Source organism: Sarcophilus harrisii, chromosome 2, assembly GCF_902635505.1.
Source record: "Sarcophilus harrisii chromosome 2, mSarHar1.11, whole genome shotgun sequence".
NCBI lineage: Eukaryota > Metazoa > Chordata > Mammalia > Dasyuromorphia > Dasyuridae > Sarcophilus > Sarcophilus harrisii.
Window position 1 is genome coordinate 50,227,568 of NC_045427.1, and position 24,419 is coordinate 50,251,986.

Genomic DNA, 24,419 nt, shown 5'->3' on the forward strand with positions numbered 1-24,419 from the left:
GTTAGGTGGGCAGTGGGGCAGATGAGACTAATGCTCAATTCTCTAGAATGTCAATTTTGGAGCTTCTGTAAAGACCCTGAGCAATATCAGTATAACAAAATTGTCCTGGTGTGGGGCATTACTCGGCTTGACTGCATTGAATTTCCAGTTTTGTTGAAATTCCAGTTTCTAGCCAGTTCTTGGCTATCCCTTAATTTTAACTCTAAGGTAGTTTTCTCCTTCTTTAATAGGCAAATAAATTTATTTGAGGGATCAAGGATCTGGCTCTACTTTAGGACTTTCTGTAATTCATTTCTCCCCACTCCCATTTGACCCCATTGAAGAATTTTTTTCTCCCTTTCTTCCTATCCCTCCTCTTTGGGTCTCTGTGTGTTCACATCTGCATACAGCCTAGTAAAGAACTATTTTGGGATTCAATTAGGGTCTGCTCTCATCTTCTTGCCAGGGTCCCTCACAAATTTATTATCCACTCTGCCTTGGTTCCAAATTAAAGCCATCATCTATAATAGTTCACCAGATTTGGGGAGCTTTTCCTTTTGATACTAGTGACACTGAGAACTGACTTGTGAACTCCCAGGCAGCAGGAGAATATTAATGGTAAGTCGTTGGCCATTTACCCTGCCCCCCGCCCCTCTCACTTCACTGGGGAGAACTCTGGGAGGTCTGTAAGGTCGGGATAGATCTATATTGTAAGAGGCAGTGAGACTGAAATAGCATTACTATTCCATTTGGGTCTGTTGTCGTACTTAAAACAAAAAGACTATTATGAAGCCCATAGATCAGCTGCCGTAAAAGCTTCCATAAAGCCCTGATCGCTATATGAGGTTATAACAGCAGTGTTAATCTTCTCTACAGTGTTTACACAGCTAGCTCATCCATGGTGTCGCTGGACTTGGGCCAGCTTGCTAGAGAACATTCTTGATTAAAAAATGTAAAAGTTGTGTTGCTTTAAGCAGTGACCCTAGGAGTTTACATATACCTGGGTTATCAGTTCCCTCATAATTCATGGATCTGAATTGCAAATTTGGGGGAGGCTGGTTTGGATTTCACACTCTTGTGATTCAGTTGGGGCAAAGGATTTAATTACACTGCCAGTCCAGCATGGAGGTATCAGCCCAGGCTTCTCAACAAGGAAACCAAATCTATTTTGGAGATGCATGTCAATTTTATCCCCCCCCCCTTCCAGATGCATGTCAATTGCCCCCCCCCTTTTCATAGAAACTTTTTGGGCTTCTGATTGGTTTTCCAAATTAGATAAGGAAGTTTATGGTTCACACTCGGAACTGAGGTTCTCCCAATGCCACACTAGTTAACTGGGATCCTTACAAGAAATGGTTATCCCAGTAATAAACTTGGAAGTGTTTTTGACCCATTGACATTTTGAAAGCAGGTCATTTATAGGGGGAGAAGAAGCATTTTAACTATTTAAAATGTAAACTCATAAGCACATGAAAGCTGAAAGAGATCAAAACTAATTTTTTCCTCCTCCATAAAATGAGAAAAATAATAGCAGCTTCCTCCTAGGTTGTTGCCAAGAACAAATCAGAGGATATTTGCAAAGCACATTATTATTGTTGTTATTATTATTTCCTTTATCAGATTCATGTTTTCCTTTCCTACTTCCAATCCTCCCTCCACCCATTGCAATAGACACTTCTGCCTTTTTTTCCCCCCTGAATTTTTATGTTGTCCTTTTAATAGCCAACCCTCAATTGGAATGAGGATGGAAAAGCAAAATTTATTTAGAAAGATAATTTTTCCCATGACCATAGAAATGATCAGTATCCTAAAGGTTTCTTCCCCCCATCCCTAAACATTCTATCTTTAGCTTTTCTCTTAATAAACCCTGAAAAACTATAAATCCCCAAATCCTCCTCATCCAGTCTAATTTCACTAATTTCAATCTATTTTGTTTATTTATTTGTTTTGGGGAAACAGCCTTTAGATAGGCTGGCAACTGTTATTATTTTTTAAAACCCAATTTGTGTTTGATACACGTTTAGAAATGTCAATCTCCATCTTTCTTCAATTGTCCAATCTGACTGAAAAATAGTCTCTGATGAAAATTTTGCATATCGTATCTATGTCTTAACTCCAACATTTAGACAATCTGCCAAGAAAACATTTTGCTTTTGATCTTGAAATAAAGGGGGAAAAAACAACCAAAAACCACTTGCTTTTACAATCATGGAAAGAAAAGCATTTCTTTTAAGAAAACCCAGGTTAGCAGGACAAAAGCATCATGGCATGTGATCTGTTGAAAGACATTTGGAAAATGAAAGTCTTGCCTAAAGTATAACTTAATCTCACTGGGGCAATGGGCACAATCTGGAATGTCTTGCTCGGGCACACAGTGAGTGAAGGAAGCCAACCAGTAGCTTGCATGAACCTAGGCTCTTTGGAAGCAGGATCCATCTGTATTTCACAACTAATCATTTAATATAAAACTTTCCTGAGTCAAACAGGTTTTAGAGAAAATACAAATCAAATACTTAACACAGCTAACATTTCCTGTCCGGGGAAGCATTTGTTTAGAGAGAGTGAAGTTTTTTAAAGTGTAGTTTCATTGGAAAACCAATTAATTTCCAGCCTGCAGCAGGATGTATTAGCTCTTTAATATGACTTGCTTTAGGCTGGCTTTTCACAGAGCCGAATGTGTAGACATTTGGCCCAGTGACTTTGTAATATGTAGGCAGGGGACCAACATTCAATATCCCAATTTGGGATTTATTTTAATGTATACTATTATCTCTGGTCACAGGAAAGATTAATATATATGTGTATATATATATATATATATATATATATATTTATGTACATTCCCCTCCTCTTTACTCCTGTTAGTTTGCTTCTTCTGTCCTAGTCCTGGAAAAATGAATTATATATTTTAATTCGTTGTATTTCCTCTATTGATTGTTTAGTTAGTGACTTTGCCAACTTCCTGGAGGTTCATGTCGGATTCTGCAAAAGGACTGCATTTCCTTTTGGAATGGGGACTGAGAAAGAGAGGCAGCAGAGGCCCGGGTCCACCAGTAAATTGTGAGTACACAACTTGCTTTCTTCCTCTCCCCATCTAGCTTCCTCCCTTTTGCTCTTCCTCTTCTCTTTCCATGGACACAGATTGTGCTTCAGCATAATCCAATGTGATCTCTCTCTCTCTCTCTCTTTCTCTCTCTCTCTCTCTCTCTCTCTCTCTCTCTCTCTCTCTCATTAAAAGGCAAAGCTACTAGGAGAGTTTGGAGAATAATAGAAGGTTCTCCAGACAAGAATCTGGCTCATAAATTAATAGTAGGTAGAGATAGTATAGAGACATGAACATAAATTTGTGAAGGAAAAAATCATGTAAGCATTAAAAAGTTGTTTGCTTTAACTGCATAAAAATGTAATAAGCAATCTTTCTCTTTCTCTCTCTCTCTCTGTCTTTCTCTCTGTCTCTCTGTCTGTCTCTCTGTCTCTGTCTCTCTCTGTCTCTCTGTCTCTTGGTTTCTCTGTCTCTGAATCTGTTTCTCTCTGTCTGTCTGTTTCTCTCCCTCTCTCTTTTTCTTTCCTCCCCATTATGGTCTAGACTTTGAGTAAAATAGGCTTTTTCACATTTTCTCAAAAGAAAAACAAATAAATATGTAAACAAACAGGGACCCCAAGAGACACATGAAAGCCTAAATAGAACAGGAGAGAAAAACAGTTTTGCACATTGTTATTACTTATTTTCAATTTTAAGGTAGGAAAAATAAAAAATAGATAAAAGAATTCTGTTTGATTTAAAGGCGGTTGAGTTCCTTTACTGAATTTGGTACTAAAACTTTTTTTTACAACTTTCCTTTCCTTTCCTTTCCTTTTTTTTCTTTTTAAAGAAAATGTGTTTGTTTTCTTGAAATCAGATTTAGCAAGTCATTGTGAGTCAGAAGTTAAAATTTAAACTCAAATACTTTTATAAGATCTTCTTTTCCTAAATTAAAATGTAGCAACGGATAATTGCTATACAGTAAACAAAGGCTTCTGGGACATGGATATTTTTCCTTATAGTGGATAGTAGGGTAATATTTGGCTAAGTCATTTACAAAATTAAACAGGGGGGCTACAAAATTAGTAGATTCTTAATATATTTCAGTTACCCTTTTTTTCTATGCTGAGCATAATTGAAAACATTGGAAAAATTCTGAGGAAATCTTTTATTTATTGCTATCCCAGAATTTATGTCTTTTCTCTCCGCCTCAAATAATTCCAACATGTACAAGAATTTGTAGAACAATATCTTTTAGTGAAAAGAATATGGTGACTTTTATTACCCAGAAGAAGCAATGAAAACTATAATTAAAAGCAAAGCTACTAGGAGAGTTTGGAGCATAGTGGAAGGTTCTCCAGGCAAGAATCTGGCTCAGAAATTAATAGTAAGTAGAGATAGTATAGAGATATAAACATAAATTTATGAAGGAAAAAAATCATGTAAGCATTAAAAAGTTCTTTGCTTTAACTGTCTAAAAATCAACACGCAACATCTATATATCCATATACCTAAAATATCTATATGTGGATATCTCTGTATATATTTTAGATGTGTTTATATGTTTGTGAAGTCTTATATGGAGCTTGGAAGAATTGAAGCATGATAAAATGGGGTGTATGGGTGTGTTCAAATGTGTTCCCCAATAAATGCATGTGTGTATCTGGAATAAAGCAGGCTTTGAATGAATGGTGGACTAAGTCATTAAGGATTGTGACAGCTTTTCAAACTTTACAAATGCAAACTGACACTGATAGATTCTCCTTCCCTCTGTCTCTCATTCTCTCTTTCTCTGTCTCTGTGTCTGTTTATCCATCTGTATCTCTCATTATCTCTGTCTCTGTCTCTCCTCTCTGAATCATTCTCTCTATTTCTGTCTCTGTCTCTTTTTTTCTTGGTGTCTGCATCAATCAGTCTGTCTGTCTTTGTCTCTGGGGGCCTCCGTCTATGTTTACCTATCTCTGTCTCTCCTCTCTCTAACTCTCATTCTCTCTGTTTCTGTCTCTCTCTTTTTCTTTCTTTCTCAGTGTCTCTGTCAGTCTGTCTCTGTCTCTGTTTGTCTGTCTCTGTGTCTTTGTTTATCTATCTCTGTCTCTCATGATCTCTGTCCCAGGAAATGAGATCAGGATTTGGAGTCACTTGTCTTGTCTCTCCTCTCTCTGTGTCTCTCATTCTCTCTCTTTCGGTCTGTCTTTCTTTCTCAGTGATTGTGGCTGTCTGTCTATCTTTCTGTCTCCCAATCTTGCATTTGGGGGGAATTTGCAGTTGGTAAGGAGACATGTCCCAATAGAGATCTTGTTGAGAAAAGTGAAGTGAGAACCTGATTTCTCCGTTCTTCTCCTGTTAGATTGCTTGTTAAGGCAACCACCGAAACTATTGTCTTGTAAATCTTTGCTCAAGTTTTCTGACTTAGGTACTGTTTCTTATCCAGCAAAGCCTTCTTTATTAGCTGAAAGGTCCCTGCAGTGTCCATTAGATGGCATTGCTACATCTAGAGTCATAGTGGTGAAAATGATTATCAGTCTTGGCTGGGATGAATTCAGGGTTTCATCTTCTTCTCTTCTGGACTTTTTCCAGCTCTATTATAACACTTGATTTAAATGATTACTATAGCCCACCACTGAATGACACCATTCATGCAAGACTGTCAGAACCCATTATTATGAATCAATACAGAATTTTGAACTATCTGAAAATGGGTCAGCTACTAAGGCAACATTGATTGTTAACATATGGTTTTATGTGATGGAAAAACAAAATCAAAACAACAACAATAACAAACAAAAAAACAAAAATTGAAAATCTTGGGATTGCAATGAGTGGATCTGGATTCAAACTTGAATTTTACTAATTGGATGTATAATGTTGAGCAAGTAACTATTTTTGCAGGACTCACTTTTCTTTTAGCTAAAATGAGGAGGTTTGAAATAAACAAAATCTTAGGTGTCTTTCAGATTGAAATCCTATGAGATTTATTAACTGCATGGCCACAGTAGGTTGTCTTCCCTCGTGGACCTTGATTTTCTCATTTGCAAAATGACTGTATTGAATGACATGTGCCACCCAATGAGCATATAATTTCAAAGAAATGTTAATTATTGCAAAAGAATTTTCAAGATAGGAGTTGAGGCAATGGACTGGTTATTTTAATATTTTCGAAGTTACCTACTCATTTTAAAAGCAATAGGCATTTCCAACAGGTTAATTAATTTTTTCATTCAACAAATATTTATTAAGAACCTACTCTATGCACACATGTAATTTAAAGAAAGCCCTGTGGCTTCACAAGATTTATAGCCTAAGAATCTAATTCAGGTAAAATGAGAATTAGATATATTAATTACTGCAAAATTTGTCTGCCTGAAAAACAGTAGAATAAAGTACACACAAGAAAATAGGGACAGCTGGGCTTTAATAACTTAATTTGTGCATAATATTATCTGAAAATGAATTTAAATATATCTGTGAATATATTTAAAGCTATGTTCCTGGAAATAATTAGACAGATAAAAATGGTGACTTGCATTTCCTAATACCAGCACTTGTTAAAAAGAATTACTAATTGCTTAGCTTCTCTGAACATTGATCTAAATACCCATTTCCTATTTTATTGCTAAGATTTCCCACTTTGCTTTTTACTAAAAGAAGCAAGTTTTCAAAAGGCAACCATTTTATTTGTAGAACTGTAGAAGCATAGAATGCTAGAGTGGGAAGGGACCTTTATTTATGTATGTATATATATGTATATTTATATATATATATTATAAAATCTTTGTTTTTATAAAGAAGAATATGGCCGAGAGAAGGAAGATAATTTACTAATTCTAAAAGAATTATCTATTAAACATGTCTGAAAGTTTTTTTTAATAACAAAATGTTAATGATTTAAAAAGTTAGGTGTACACAAAATGGGAATATTTTACAATTAAGAATAATATAGGAAAAAAAAGCTTATTTAGAAAGACCTGTTTCTACCTATATCAAAATTTTTATTCAAAAATTTGAATTAAAAATCAAGATAATAGAGTTAGTTAAAAGTAAAAAATATTGAAGGTCTGCTTTCAATGGTCATTTACCCTAAAAAAGGTGGTGAACACACGTAAGTGTGTTCATTTAAGGAGGAAGAAGAAAGGAATATGTCCAGTTAAAAAATAGTTTTGCAAGACATTATAAATAAATAAATTTGCTATCACCAAATGGTTCCACCAGTGTGGATTCATCACTTTATTGTTCTTGTAAGCTGAATTACAAAAGGAATGTTGAGAGTTTACAAATACATATCGATATAAGATTTACTCATAGTTTACTAACATAAATTCTAATTGGTTGGGGAAGCGAGCAGAAGCAGCAGTTTCAAATGAGCTCTGTTCTGCCTTATTGATTTTGTCTTTTGTGGAGAAACAATATTTAGCAACTGAGAAATATTAACCACAGAATGGTAGCTAAATTGGAAAGAACAACTCTTTAAAAATTTACCTCAGTTAATAAAAGTTTGTTGATTGAATTGACAATGACCATAAGCTAGGGACAAAAGGATGGAAAGGCATAATGTTTATTATGTCCAACTCATTTCACATGAATTATTTGTGACATTAAGAAGTCCGATCCTCTTGGCAGCATTATACAAAGTAGTTGTTTCCTTAGAAGAACAGAGTGAACTATTTAACACATTTGTACGCTCACACACACAATTTAAACAGCTTTCTTGGCACAGGACCCATCCAGACCCATGCAGGAAAATGTAATTGAACATTTCAAAGAATAAGTTAATTCTAAGAAGAGATGCCAAGTGATGACCGTTTAAATTAAATTTTGAAAACTATTAATTCCCACATAGACTTACGTTTGTGTTCCAGTCAACCTTCTTTTTTTGCCTTGTAGAGTTCAGAGCATCACAGACTGTTTGGAACTAAAATGGAACTTTGAGATCATTTAGTCTAATATCCTCCTCTGAAAGTTGAGGAAACAGACCCAAAGAGGGGAAGCCACTTGTCCAAGATCACATCATCAGCTTGTTCTCCAGTCTCAGTCTTCTTATTCTCTTAATAATTGTGACATCCCAAATAGACCATGTGGCAGTGAATATTTTCTGACGTGAGTCTAAAATATTTCAGACTTCAGAAGATGAGAAAGGAAGCAAACATCTCCATGTAGGACCTAATGTTGAATGGTAATAATTTAGACAAGTGATTTAACATAAATCGCCATTTAAAATTTTTGAAACAATTTGTATGGGGAGCAGACATGGCCTCAGCTGATGGGAAAATTGTCACCCTAGATCAGGTTTTTCCTGGGGGAAGAAAGCATAATGGGTAAGACCTTCACAGAGGGAGTTTACAGAAATAACACAGGGGTTAGTGTCATGCCATGAGACCTGTTTAATCATACGCATTACCGAGTTTGAACGATGGTGGGTTATTTCTATTTGTAAACTTTTCACTTTCTGTTTTTGGAGACAGCCCTGTTGAGCAATATGAGGGAGGAGTGGTGATTTGATTTTCCCTTGGACAGCTGAATAAGATCAGAGAGCTTGCTTTATGTTTTGTTTTAGATTTAGGAAAAAAAATCCTACAAAAACTTCAGAAGACAAATACAACACAAAATACTATGATTCGAACCAGGGCAGGACCTAATTTGTAGAGGAATAGGTTCATTGTGACAGTGATATTTCTATTGCCAAGATAAAATTCTCATAAATTTTGGATATATTTTACAGGGAATTTAATTTGAGGGTTACTGAAGGACTTCAAGATGTGTGTGGGTGAAATATCAAGAATGAACAAATAAATAAACAAGAACTCAGACTTACACATGGCCTTCCCAAGCTGATGCAGAGAAATTCTACTGCAAATAATCCATTAAGCAGGTTTGAAGAACTCACCAGTAAAACACATCTTAGCAAATAGATTTTCATTTAATATCTCAACAAAGAGAAGGAAAGAAAGGGGAAAATTATTAAATGTTTCCTACTTGCTGGATTCTCTGCTAAGTACTTTATTAGTATCTTTATCCTCTCTACAACTCTGGGAGTTAGGTTTTATTATTAACCCCTTTTTGTAGATGAGGAAACTGAGGCAGGCAAAGGTTAAGTGACTTGCTCAGGGTCATACATCTAGTAAGTGTCAGTTTTGAATTCAGATCATCCTGACTCTAAGTTCAGTACTCTGTATACTGTACTCTCTATCTAGTTCCTAGACCAGGAGGTCCTGTATTCCTTCAATCATGTGCCAACATTATTCTTTCAATGCCATTGGATATGTCTCCCTGAGCCTGCGACCAATACCTTCTCAATGGAAGAGACTGAATCAACTCCAATACTAGGTAATCTGATTTATAGATAGTAGCAGAAATAGAAGAGAGACTTTAAAATTTATTTACCCTAAGTCACTGGTTTCATGGATGTAGCTGAATAATATGTTAAACAGAATACTGGATCTGGAAATACAAGACCAGGTATGAATCCTACTACAGATGCTTACTAGTGTTAACTCTTGGCAAATCATTTAATCTCTCTGAAGATCAGTTTCCTCATTTATAAAATGGAACAATAATAATTTCTATCTTAAAGAACTGTTGTGAAGATCAGATGAGATAATATTTGTGATGCACTTAGAACATACTAGGTACTATATAAATGTTATTGTCATCATGATATTATGTGAGGAGGACACATGTATGACAAGAATGAGGGAATGATTCAGGCAAAAACATGGAAGCAGGAGAAAGATGATCAAATCTGAGAAATAATTGGCTGTTTCTTTTCTTCCTGTTTGCTCAATTTAGTTTAACAATCATTTATAAAGCACCTACTATATGAAAGACCTTGGGAATACAAAGACAATAAAAGAAAAATCCCTTCATCTCAAGTATCTCATATTCTTTTGAAGAGACACAACAGGAAAAAACTGGCCAAAAGGTAAAGAGGTCTTGAATAGAGAATAGAGAATAGAAGAAGAGGAGGAATCTTATAATAAAGTTCCTTCCCTTCCTTTTTAAAAAGTAAAGTAGAAATCATATTCATTTGCTGAGAGGGAGAGTGATGTACTGGACATGAAGAAGGGAAGTTTGGAATGGCTGTTGGGTGAGACAGGATAGTGTTAGACAGTCAATCAAGAATAAAATGACTTCTGTACAGTAGAGCTAGTGATATTAGAGAGTATCAAATTGGTATAGACAGTCACAACAGTTGTTCATGTTTCTCCAACAGCATCCAATTGTACCTTGTTAAAAGCAGAGAGGGTGGATGGTTGGAGGTAACCAAAAAACACCCCAAGAAGATAACTAACAAAATATCACTATCTATTGACCTGTGTGCCTCATCTCCTATCTCTACAAAATCATTGTGATAAAAATATGAAGGGCACCCTTGATGAAAATAGGAGAAAGAGAATAGGCAGGCTTTCCCAAATGATTTTCTACATCAGACCAGATCATTAGAATCGAATAGGTGACTGAAAGATATGTGTAAGATCCCAATGCTCTTATTATTTATTGACAATGAATTTTTAAGAAGCTTTTTATTTTGCTAGTGCAAAATGTTGCCTTAAAACCTTTGTACCAAGTAGGTATTTTTTCATATGTTAAAAGAATCCAAGATTATTAGATGCAAAACTAGATAATATTCTAATATATTGTTCAATAACCTTCTGATTATTTATGTTAGTGGCTCATGAATCATGGAGACTGATGTTTATGAAAAGTCTTTGCCACAGTTAGCAATGATATTCAGCATGAATTTTTGTGGGAAAAGAATACCCTGTAGAGGAGGGGATCTTAACTTGGAATCTATGGGCACCATGGGTTCTACATGGATTTCTGGGGATCCAAAAACTTGGATATCCCCAAATTATTTTCATTAACCTTTGGCTTCCTTTGTAATTGTATGTATTTTAATTTTTTTTGCATTTAAAAACATTATTTTGATTAGAAGTTCAGAAGCTTCACCAGGATACTACCAAAGGGGTCCATGACACAAAAAGTTAAGAAATCATACTTTAGAAGGTAAGATTATCTTTATATTTCTATTTTACAGAACACATTGTGTTACTTTCATTAGGCCCTAGAACACTGCACAACCTCCTAAATGAGATTCAGAATCACTTAAGAGTTCTTCCAAACTGTCCACAGAAGAAAAAACAAGTATATGAAGAATGGTTATTGTTCCCACTAATATGTGGTTTGGATGAATGATTCATAGAGTTGTTGCATATACCTATCTATATCTATATCTTCATCTGTCTCTATGTCTACCTTTATCTATACAAGACATACTGGATGGACAAGGAAATGGTTCCATAATTTAAAAGGAAGAAGTGAACATATTCTATTCCTTTTGGGAACTTTGACTTAAGGACTCCAAGCTTCTTCTTGAAACAATGACCCAACTTTTCCTTTTTTCCTTTTTAACATTGTCATATTATCAGTGATTCTATAGAATTGTGAATCATGTAATATCAGTCTCAGAGCAGTTAAAGATATAACTCTCAGTTGGTGATGGAGATGTACAAGGAGGGTAGTTGTTGTTTGTCCTATATTTTTGAAGAGGAACAATGACACAATGAGTAGTGTCTTGACTTGTGTGTGACATAAGATTTAAGTGAGTTACAGTTGCACAAAGAAATCCACTTCATTCTCTTCCTGAGTCACTGAAGTCCAAGGAAACAAAAGTCAAGACAACTGGTGATGACTGGGATGCAGTGGATGACCTTGACATCTTTGATGTCTATGTTCTAAACATTCCACAGTGCTTTCTTTACTTGCCTTCCTGGGCGATGAAACAATTTGTTCATTCCCCCTATTCTATCAGGGGAAGTCTTCACATGGTTGGTATAGACATCCCCCTAATTCATCAATGGATTTGGATACTGTCAGTTCCCCACAACCTGGTAAGCCCATTTGTCATGAGAGTTTACTGCTTACTTCTATATAACATTACCCCACCTCCCACCTGCAACCAACAGCCATTCCAAATTGCTTCTTGGAGTCATAACTGAAAGTTGGGTGAATCAAGTGAATACTAAAGGTGGATGAGCAACCCTGAAAAGGGGTTGACAAATCCTCACACCAGAGGTGTTAGTCCTCTTAAACACTCCATGAATAGGCTGAAAGGGAAGAGGCATAAAGGATAATGTTGAAGAGAGAGATGATCAAGGGAAGAAATGGAATTGACATATGAGAGAAATAGGGTTACCACCACTGGTAACCACCAGTTTGGTAAACTGGGAACCAATGTAGGGTAGTTGACCTAAATTTTAACAAGATTTTGAAAATCAAGATCAATTATGCTTCTGACAACATGATAAGTTGGAAGGAAGATGATATTATAATCAGGAGGGTTCAGAACTGGGTGACAAGTAGATCCAAAGAATCATCTTTTGTGATTGGTACTCAGTTTGGTAAGAGGGCTTCAGTGAAGTGCCATACACACCAGTCCTTGCCCTTGTTCTTAATTTCTTAATAGTACACACACACACACACACACACACACACACACACACACACACATTATCAATAACTTAAAGGCACAGTCAGCTGAATCAACAAGCATTTATAAAGTACTTGGTGTATTTCGAGCACTGTTATAAACACTGGGTCAATAAAGGAGGGCAAAGGACAGTCCTTGGTCTCAAGAGGCTCTCAGTTTAATGGGGGAAGATTACAGCTAAACAACTATATAGAAATGAGTTATATACAGGATAAATTAGAAATAACCACCACAGGCAAGGCACTAACCCAATGAACAATTGAGAAAGTCTACCTGTAGAAGGTTCAATTTTAACTAGCATGTAAAGGAAGCCAGGAGGTGGGGTGGAGGAGGCAAGTGGGGGTGGACACGAGAAAGAAGAGAATTTCAGACAAAGATGACATGGTATAGGCTCATCAGACTTGCAGATGACCCAAAGCTAGGAAGGATAACTAATACAGTGGGAAATGATGTTAGATACAAAAGGATTACAATAGGCTATGTCTCATACAATTTTGAGGAGTGAGAGTATGGGGATTGTGTCTATCGATTCTGTACCATAAGGATTCACTGATGAGGAAACTCCATATTAATGCAGATTGCCACCTTCTCTACAATTTACAATCTTACAGAGTTTCCTGAAATGCCAACAAGTTCAGTCCCAAGGCAGGACTGGAACTCAATTGCAGCTCATGGTATGACATTTTACAATTTGTAAAATTTAAATTTTTTTTTAAAAAAATTATTTAATTTTAAATTTATGGAATAAAACCAGCATTTCCACAATATAGTATAATAAAAAAAATTGTACATGAAACTGCAAATCTATTACCCACAACTTTCTATTTTTTCAAAATATATAATAAAGCTGTTATATAAATTTCTTCCCCTTCTTTTTCCCCTCCCCTTGCCCTTATGAAATTTTAAAAATAATAAATCATGCCTTATACTTGAATACTAAAAATCAGCTTTACAAGTAATGTGGCTTACTCAATACCACGTTTCCTTTGGCATCAGTAAAACCTGAGGTTCAATCTTGCCTTTGACATTTCCCGGCTTTGCCACCCTTGCCAAGCCACTTATTCTTTCTGAGCCTCAGTTTCCTCATCAAGAGGGCTGGATTCAATTATATAGTCTAGCCCTAAATCTATAATCTTATGATAGAAACAGAAGTAGATAATAATTCATCTGAAAAAATGTCTGGGGAGAGTTTTAATCCAAAATGACCCAGTAGTCTGATATGGTAGCCAGAACTTGAAAATTAATTTAACAATATTGAGAGAGGCATAGATTCCAGGAATAAAGAAGGAATGGTCCCACTGTACTTTGCCCTGTTGAGATCACATATGGCTTAATATTTTTAGTTTAGGAGAAACTAAAGTGGGAAATATGAAATAATGCATTTGAGATGCTATATATGTGAATTATTAATTTTTGGATAAAATTAAAATTAAGTTCAGGCTCAAAAAGGGGATGGGACTTAGCTAAGTTCATTCAGTTAGTTAATGTCACAGATGAGATCAGAATTTAATTTTCTGCCTTTTGGTTAGGGCATATTTTCTATGTCATTCTACTTTTGACCTCAATTTCCATATACTCACCATATAGACACCTCTATAAAGACTAAGGACCTATGACTCTTGTCCCCATTCCAAATGATCACATCCTACTCCTCATGCTAAAAACTCTGGAGGGGGAGAAGAACACTTCAAAGAGAAGTGTTACTGCTATTCATTTAAAAATTTCACTAAAGATAGCATTGCTGATAAGATCCATCTAATTAGATAGATTTATTTATATATGGATATTTGAATCCTCTAAAAATATTGTGCTCTCCTTTTATGGCATAAAATAATACTAGTAACTGGCTCAGTGGGAATAGGCAGCTGTGGTGTTGTGGAAAAAATCTGGGACTGAAAGAGACTTGGATTCTATTCCTAGTTCTCCAACTAATTTTTTTTTTGTGTTATCTTGGGCAAAGCATTCCAACTCTCTGGGACTCAGTTTCTTCATTTGTAAAATAAAATAGACTGCCAACTGAAATTCACTCATTAGACAAACTTAATAATGGATAGGAAAGGAATTTCTATGTAAGTGGGAGTTATTACTATTATGTTTCATCCTCTAAGTATCCTAACTTTTTGCCTTCCCAAGGGATAGATCAGACTAGCAATGCTGATCAAGTAATTATTCTAATGTGTTATAGTAGAAGGTCTAGGGGGGCTCTAGGTTCTATTCTAAGATTGGCCTCTAACTGGGTGATCTCTGCTAAATCACTTAACCTCTTGGTGTCTAGTTACTTCTTCTCTAAGATGGGGATAATAATATCTTCTACTTATCCCCATCCCACTAGTTTTGAAAATGAGGATAAAATGAGATGATAAATGGAAATGGATTAAAAAAAAATAAAAAGATCTGGGCAAATTCAAGGCACTAATATTATTCTTTAAGCTCCCACTAGATTGGCTGTCTGCCTTTGGCTCAGGATATCTTTCAGTGCTTCCAAAGGTCTTCAGTTTCATTGGTGCTATTACTAACCCACTAACTTGGGTTTCAGTGTCTCCAAACCTTACAGTTTCAAGTTATTGTGGTCAAAAAATCCATTCCCTTGGAATGGGGGGTGTCAATATTTTTTGGTGAGCTTTTTAAAAAAAATATTTTATTTATTTTATTATTTTCCAATTGTATGCAAACATTTAAAAACAATCATTTAAAAAATTTTTGAGTTCCAAATTTTCTCCCTTTCACCCTTCTCTGCTTCTTCAAAAGGCAAGCAATGTGATTTCAATTATATACGTGAAGTCATGCAAAACCTATTTCTATATTAGTCATGTTGCAAAAGAAAATCAAACAAAAGACAAATAAGTGTATGCTCAAATCTATATCAGAGTCCATTAGTTTTCTTTCTGAAGGTGGCTAACATTTTTCATCATGTGTCCTGTGACAGTTTAAATTATGTATTCATGTTGACCTTGTCTTGATATGCAATATGAGATGTTGGTCTATGCCTAGTTTTTGCCAAACCATTTTTCACTTTTCCTAGAATTTTTTTTCAAAATGTTGAATTCTCACTTTCTAAATCTTGGATTTTGGGGTTTATCAAACAGCAGCTTAATATGGGTCTTTTCTATTAAGTATTGTATATTTAATCTATTCTGCAGACCCACCACTATTTTTTAGCTAATGCAAGATTGTTTTGATGATTACTGCTTTGAAATATTGTTTGAAACTGCTAGACCATTTTCCTTAACATTCATTTTCAATGATTCCCTTGCTATTCTTGACGTTTTATTATTCTAGATAAATTTTGCTTTTTCTAGATTTATAAAATGATTCTTTCATACTTTGATATAGCACTAAATAAACAAATTAGAGTTGTCATTTTTATTATATTGGTTTGGCCTACTCATGAGCAATTGATCTTTCTCCAATTAGGTCTTTGTGTGAGACGTAATGGTATTCATATAATACTTGGATCTGTCTCAGAAGATATTCTTCCAGGTGTTTTATATTGTCTGCAGTTATTTTAAATTGAATTTCTCTTTGTTTCTGTTGAGTTTTGTTCATATTATATAGAAATGCTGATAACTAATATGAGTTTATTTTATGTCCTGCAACTTTACCTAAGCTGTTAATTTTTTCAATTGGTCCTTTTAGTTAATTTTCTACTGTTCTTTAATCATTTCATCATATTCTCTGTAAAGAATGATATTTTAGTTTCCTCATGCCTATTTTTATTCTTTTTTTCTCTTATTACTATAGCTAATATATCTAGTACAATGTTGAATAACTGTGATGGCAATGGGCATCTTTATTTCACTCCTGATTTGGGAAGGCTTCAAGTTTATTCTCAGTACAAATAATGCTCACTCTTGGTTTCTGATGAATGCTCTGTTTTAAGAAAGGCTCTATTAATTCCCATGTTTTTTTTACTGTTTTTAATAGGAATGGGTATTGCATTTTACCAAAGTTTTTTCTCCATCTATTGATATGAGATGACTTTTTTGTTTTTGTTATTGTTATGTTCAATTATGCTGATGGTGTTCCTAATATCGAACTCATCCTACCTTTCTGATATAAATCTGTCCTGAACATAGTGTATGATCTTTGTAATATGTTGTTGTAATCTCCTTGCTTGTATTGTAAAATTTCTATTGATATTCATTAAGGAAATTGGTCTGTAGTTTTCTTTCTTTTTCTTTTCCCCTAGTTTAGGTAACAAAATCATATCTGTGTCATGAAAGAAATTTGGTAGGTTTCCTTTCTTACCTATATGTTCAAATAGCTTATGTTGTGTGGGTTAACCTTATTGAAGAGGTTGATTTTTGCTTTTGCTTTGTTTGAGTTCATGATTGTTAGCCTTGTCTTTACTTCAGCTGAAACCTATTTCAAATATGTATGAGTCTTTCAGTTTCAAGCGTGTTTTCTTGTAAATGACAAATTGTTGGATTCTGGTTTCTAATCCATTCTGCTATCTACTTTTGTTTTTTAGATGAGCTCATCTCATTCACATTCATAGTTATGATTACTAACTGCATTTCACTTCATGCTATTTTCTTCTGATAATCCTTTCTTCTTTATCTTTTTCTTTCTCTGATCTGCTTTGCTTCTGATCACTGAGTTTTAAATATGCCCCTTCTGTCTCCCCTCCTCCTTCTGTTTTCCCCCATACTTCCTCTCCTTTTTCCATTCTTTTAGGATCCCTTTTTCTTGGTTATCCATTTTTACATCACCCCAACATAACTGACTCATTCTACCAAACTGTTTCTATGTAGGATGCTAACTTCCCTAATAATGATAAAGTTCTTAGATTATACCTGTATTATCTTCCCATACATAACTGAGTTCCCTATGATTTCTCTTTCACATTTACCTTTCTATGTTTCTTTTGAGTCTTATATTTGAAAGTCAAATTTTCTTTTCAGTTCTGGTATTATTTTTTTTTTAAATCAGGAATTCTTCTGAGTCCTCAATTTCATTAAATATCCATTCCCTTCCTACCTCTACCATACTCAGTTTTTCTGAGTGATTCTTGGTTGCAACCCTGGCTCATTTGCCCTGTAGAATATCATATTCCAAGTCCTTTAATGTAGAACCTGTAAAATCTTGTGTTGTCCTGACTATGGCTCTATGATATTTGAATTGTTTCTTTTTTATTGATTACAATATATTCTCCTTTACCTGGAACTCTGGAATTTTGCTATATTCTTGAGAATTTTCATTTTGGAATCTCTTTTGGGTGGTGATTAGTAGATTCTTTCAATATCCATTTTATCCTTTGGTTTTAAGATATTAGGGATGTTTTCCTTGATAATTTCTTGAAACATGATATCTAGGCTCTTTCATTAATCCTGGCTTTCAGACAATCCAAAATTCTAAAATTTTATTACCTCAATCTATTTTTCTAGGCCAGTTATTCTTCTAATGAAACATTTCTTCTGTTTTTTTTTTTAATTCTCTGGCTTTCAGCACTTCTTGACTTCACATTTTGGTGTCTCTTTTATCAGCCTGTCAGTTATTATTTTTTCATAATTTTCTTTCTTTGCTTTCATTTATTACTCAATATTTCCTTTGCCATATTAGATGCTGAAAATTTCAAATTCTCCCAAGAATTCTTTTTTGGCTTGTGTCCAATTCACACTTTTCTCTTAGGCTTTGTATATTTTGATTTCATTGTTGTCTTTGAGTTTGTATCTTGATGTTTCCTGTTACCATAGTACTTAAATTTTTTTTTGTTTGCTCCTTTTCCCCACTCTATTTCTTGAATTGGAATTTTATGTAATGTTGGGATTAATTTATGGTTGTGTGTGTGTATTTGTGTGAAGAAGGACTTTGCCTCAAGCTTCAGGCTTTTTCAAACTGCTGTTTTCAGAAATAGTTCTTGGAGTTTGAAACTTTTTGGTGTTTACAAAGTGATGTGATCTGAGAAGTATAGTCACTGCTCTTTTGTTCTGTACTCTGATACTTACCTCAGGAAAAAAGTTTCTGACCTCTTGGAATTGCAATTGATACTATTCCTCAGGTTCTCTCCTCCCTTGGGATCAGAAATGATTCTATTTTTCAGGGTCCCTGATCTCTTGAGATAAAAAGTGATACTGCCCCCCAGGACTTCTACCCCTTAAGTGCATATAAAAATAGTTACTAAATAGTATCTGGTCCTGTGTCTGGTGTTAGTACAGTCATCCTCTAATCTCTTACTGACTAGTTGCCAAGTTTTCTTACCAATTTTTTTTTTTTTGTTTGAGAACTCCCAAAGCTGTCATTGCTTCTGTCAGTATTATCTAACCCCAACCCTGGTATTTTATCCATGTGGGCTCCAGACCAGCCAACTCTCCTGTGTCACAGATTTCTCGTCTTGACTTTTTAGGTTGTCTTGGGCTGATAGAATGCCCCACTCTGACCTTTTGTTATCTCTGTCCCTTGAGAATTTAATTTAAGGCATTATTTTAAAGTTATTTGGAGAATTCTCTATTCTGCCAACTTAGCTCTGCACCTGATAGTCCAATGAGCTTGTTCTTCATGACTTTTAAAGCCCTTCACAACCTGACTCTTTCCCACATTTAGGTTTTACTACACTTCCATGTACTCTGTGATTTGTTCCTCTGATCTCTTTGTTGGTTCTTTTACAGAACATTCCACTACCAGCTCAGAGCATTCTTTCCCAACTGTTCCCCATGCCTGAAATCCTCTCTGTGTCTCTGAGTCTGTCTCTGTGTCTCTGTCTCTGTCTCTGTCTCTCTCTCTCTCTCTGTCTCTGTCTCTGTCTCTCTCTCTCTCTCTCCATCAAAGCCTCCTGCCTTTGTTAGTCTCAGAAAAATCCCACTTTCTACAAAGAAATCCTCCTTAATCCTCATGTCTTTTTTCCTACTGAGATTATCTCTGAGATCTCATGCATATATGTCTGATTCATACAGAGTTGTTTACACATCATCTCTATTAGACGATATGATTCTTGAGAACAGGGACCCTTTTGCCTTTTTTGTATATTTTTGATGTTTAATTTACTTCTGATACATAGTAGGTGCTTAATAAATGCTTTTTGACTTTTCTTGACTTCCATGAAATTCACCATCATATTTGAAAAATTTCTACCTTGGTAAAACCCAGAGCTGCAACTGGGATTAGATAATCAGAATTTTGTCTCAGGGTATTGATGGGAATTGCTGTGGTGATGTTGATGGTGGGTAGTGGAAGGTCTCTTTCCCCTTGAAGCATTCTTCCACTCAATTGTCATCAGGTCTTTCAAAGGATCACAGTTGACCACTAAGCTCATGATTCTATCATCACACAGAATCTCTCTTCCCATCTTATGTTACCTCTTTCTAGGATTTGAGGAGTCAGATATAGCCAGTTAAGCTTTGAGATATGCCAGCCAGACTCTGAAGGGACAGGCTCATTTCTTTCTGTGTGACTGTACCCATGGGGAACCATCCTTTGAATCCCTCTCCTTTCTGGACTGAATTTTATGATACTTTTGCTAGATCTGGTTGGCTTAGCCATGATTCCCTCCAGACCAGAAATCTCCTCAGATGGTAGCTTCAATGGAGGTGGCTACATAGACCTATCCATGAAATGTCTATCCTATTGATCCTTCTTTTGTGCTGCCTCCTCTGATCAAACAACGGTGTTCTGAGATTGCTCTAAAGCTTGAGTTAAAGGATTTAGGTTCAAATCTTAGTTCTGCCACTTGCTACTTGTATGACTGCTCTTTTTTCAGAGTCCAGGGGGTCAGAAAGGATAACCTAGCCTGTGTCTCTTTCTTCCAAAAAACACGGCATGTTAGCAGAACAGGAAGACCACAAAAGGTTTATCATGATCAAAAACATTCGGTGCTCTTTTATCATTGGTTAATTCACTTGGTTCTACTTTATTAAATGCTAAGGGTTTCGTGTAGGACTTTATTTCTCATATTCATTTGTTTGTTTGATTATTCTTTTTGAATCCTGAGTCAGAGAAGCTGGGAGGCCCAGAAAACATAAGCCACTTTCCCAAGCTCTTTTAAATTCAGTCATTTCCTCTTTGTGACCCCATTTGGGATTTTCTTGGCTTACTAGAATATTTTGCCATTCCTCTCTGGCTCATTTGACAGATGAGGAAACTGAGACAAATAGGGTTAAGTGACTTGTCCAGGGTCACACACCTGGTCGGCAAAGATATTGCAGTGGTTTGCCATTTCCTCTCCACTTTATTTTACAGATGAGGAAACTGAGGCAAACAGGGTGACCACATAGTAAGTGTCTGGGACTGGATTTGAACTCGGCAAGATTAGTCCTCCTGACTCCCGGCCCTTTATGCCACCTAGCTATCCCACAGAGATAACAATGCTGAGATTTGATTCTGGATTTTTCAATTTGACTTCTGATTTTTAATTTGAATTTTTAAACTTATAACTTATGTCCTCCATTACATTCTGAGACATGAAAGCCCTTAGCACACTACCTGGTATATAATAAACACCTAACAATTGATAATTGACAGAATATTTACCTACATAATCTTGGGACAATTCTGCACCATGAAGTTCTGTTCATTGTCCAGACAGATAAAATTATCCTTAGCCTAGAGTTCTCCAAGGCTGACTAAGACCACACTTATCTTGCGTGGCTTAACCTCTCTTAGCCTGACTTATTTATAAAAGGAGATTGGATAGCATGATCTCTGTGGTCAATTTTAACTCTCAGTCCTGTGATCTCAAGATGTTCCAAGGTGGGGTTGAAGAGGGAGCTGCCATGTTCTTGCCCCATCTAACTCCCTCCCTACTGCTCATAAAAGGAAATTTCTGGATGGAGGAGACAGATATGTTAAAGCACTGTCTCAGTTCTTCTTGGGGACTCATAGTTTCAGGTTCCTTTGTCACTGGCATCTGTGGTCAACACTGAAAGGAGCTGGTATATGCTCGTGGCACAGAGCTCATGATTAAACCTTATTGAACAGACTTAGTGGTAAAATAAAGACATAAAAGTAGAAATGAGTGTCTTAAGAGAAAAATGCCAGATTTTAAAATCAGAATGAAGGTCCTTAAAATTCTCCTTGGGAATGAACTAAATTGCAGCCTCCTCTGTTGAAGAAAGTTCTTCTTCTTCTTCTTTTTTTAATAAATAATCATCTGGTTTTGGTAATTTTTTCCCTTGCCACTAGTGAGTCATAAAAACATTTTAATATTTAGAGTTGAAAGAGTCTTTCAGATCATTTAGAACAGTGATGTCCCATATAAGTAGTGGAGTGTAATAGAAAGAGCAGTATATGGTATTGTAAGATCTGATTTAAATTTCCTCTCTTATTTCTCCCATTCTCAACCCTATTTTTTGTTAGTATCACATTTTATCAATACTTTTCTCATCTATACAATAAAAGATATCTCTGAAAAGATCCCCTTCACCTCTAAATTGTGTAAATTTTACTGAGGATTAGAGAAATGACTTATCTAAATCATCTAAATTTGGAAGTTACAATTGTCCTTTTCTTTTTAAAAATGAAATAAAAAATCTTTTAAAGTTTGCTTGTAGTTGATAGTAAGTGAAATGAAAAACAAACAAAAATAATCATTTCTTATATATTCCCATAATCCATCAGTTAAAAACATTGGTCTGGGAAGGAGAATGGATGAAAATTTGTGTTTTTTCTTTGGGAGAAAAGCTCTCTAGTATTCATGAAATGATTTCTTCCAAGATGCTTAAAATAGTTTCTCTCTCTCTCTCTCTCTCTCTCTCTCTCTCTCTCTCTCTCTCTCTCTCTCTCTCCTCCCTCTGTCCCTCTCCCCCCTCTCTCCTTCTCTCTTTCTTTCTCCCCCTCTGTTTGTCTCTTTTTGTCTCTGTTTTCAGTCTCCATCTCTCTCTCTCCTCTCTCTCTATTCCCCTTTCTCAACACTACTCCCTCTCTTTCATTTCCTTTTTTCTCTCTTCACCCTCTTATTGTATCCCCTTTTTCCTCAATCCCTCTCTTTTTTTCTCTTTCTCTCTCCCTCACCCTCTCTGTCTCTTCCTTTTCTTTATCTTTCCTCTCTCTGTCTCTCTGTTTCTGTTTGCCCCTCTCTGTTTCTATCTGTCTTTGTCTGTGTTCCTCTCCCTCTCCCTCTCTCCCCTCTTTCTATTTCCCTTTCTCTCCAGTCCTCTCTACCCCCTTTCCCCATCCCTCTCTCTTTCTTCCTCTCCCTCTATCTCTTTATCTTTTCCCTGCTCCTTGATCTTTTCCCATATCTTTCTCTCTCCTCTCCTACCCCCACCTACCTGTTCCTATAAGACGTCCTTCTGTGATTATCTCCAAAAATTGACCACTCTGCCTTCAAGATGGGTAAGTTTCTTTTTTGCTATTTTGTTTGGATGCTTGATGGGGAAGAACCACAAAAAGAAGACTAATGGTTGTTCTACATGAGCTTGACATGCTAAGACAGAGCAGTCCTTAGAGTCAGGAAGATCTGAGTGTAAATTCTTCTGGAGAAACACATTGTGACATCATGATTCTGGACAAGTAACTGGTTTTTAGTGATCTGGACAAAACTAGTCTGTCAATCAATCAGGTTTTAAGAAGTGCTTACTAAACTGAACTAAGCCTGGCACTGAACTAAGATGGTACTTCTCTAAAACTTTGATTGCATCTGAATTCGTAGAGGATATTTTCTTAATAGATCTGGACCAAAAAATAAATGTAATAGTCATGGTCCATTATTGTTTGAGTATGTGAACTGCACTGAAGGATTATGTATGCCAAAGATGGAACTTTGTATTATGTCCACACTAGGGAATTGAAATGGATAATTAAAGTACTTATCCCTCTCTTTCAATGTAGCTCTATATATGCTGAAAGACCAGTGATGTCACCATGTGGATACTTCCTGGAATGATGCAGGCGGAAACCCCTCTCTGTCCCATGGAGATGGTTTTGTGAGTAACTATGGTCAGAAAAAGTAAATTTTGGCATCTAGCCCTCTGGTGATGATTCTTTCCACACTTGACTGGCCTTCATTTTGATATCACACAGCCTGCTTTTGTTGGTCCTTAAGTGTTATACTTTCAAGAACTTAGATGACCTCTAAGCAAGGGCATGTTGAATGGAGCTGAATGGAGAGGCTTGGGAGAGCTGATTGTTAAAATTTTAGAGTGAATATTTTCATCTCAAGAATTAACAAATTTCACAAATTAGTTATGACTCCAATTATATGATTAATAAAAACTTGATTTGCCTTTTAGAACTTAAAAAAACCTTTTGAGAGTCAAATTGGATGGCCCAAGGAAGATTGAGATGATGTCTTTTTCTCTCATGAAATTTTCCTATATTAAATGGCATATTCAAAATTATTATATTTACCCCAAAGTTCTATATTAGACGCTCAATACATTCTTGTGAATGATAAGGGTGTTAGTTGGACTGTTTTTTTTTTAAAGCAGACCCAACTTCTTTTGACTCTCTTCTCTGTTTTTTCAAAACTATTCAGAATCAGATAAAAAAAATTGGCCATCCAGTAGATATTAAGTGATGGCTATTAGAACACTTCACACTTCATTAGAGAGTTACATAAACAATTACCAGGTCTTTAGGAACTTTTAAAGACGTACTTCCAAACATATCCCATGGAATCTCTAAGAAAGGTATTTGACAGTATCTTGATAATTAGACTATCTCCAGTCCTCCTGATCTATATCTTGTCACTGAACACATATGGCTCTGGAGAAGAAAGTGAGACTGGTGACTTTGCACAGCCCTCCCTCGCTTCGATCCAGTTCATTTGCTTACTATAGCCTCACCTTCTCGATGTCATGGTCCTCTTTGAGAAACAAATTCCCTTCTCATTCTCTCATTGTTGTTAATTAGGCAGTAAGTCACAAACAGGTGGAGAGAAAAGAGGGAAATCAGAGAAACACAGAGTCTATTTATCTATCTTCTACCTTGAATGATCAGTATTTCCCTAACTTTGTGGCTCATTTAGCTTCTCTATTATAATAATGGAATGTTGTTTAT

At 35.7% G+C, this 24,419-nt stretch overlaps 1 long non-coding RNA gene across 4 annotated transcripts in view; it reads left to right on the forward strand.

The window, feature by feature from the left end:
• Nucleotides 1-338: 338 nt before the first annotated feature.
• The window catches only part of LOC116421318, a 49,925-nt gene continuing 25,844 nt past the window's right edge, over nucleotides 339-24,419 (forward strand). For 3 of the 4 annotated variants that reach the window (XR_004231637.1, XR_004231639.1, XR_004231638.1), the window contains exons 1-2: nucleotides 22,628-22,754; nucleotides 23,250-23,344. This is a non-coding gene — a long non-coding RNA (uncharacterized LOC116421318). Of the gene's footprint in view, nucleotides 3,040-22,627; nucleotides 22,755-23,249; nucleotides 23,345-24,419 lie in introns of those variants that run through there. The other variant, XR_004231640.1, reaches the window with a different exon arrangement.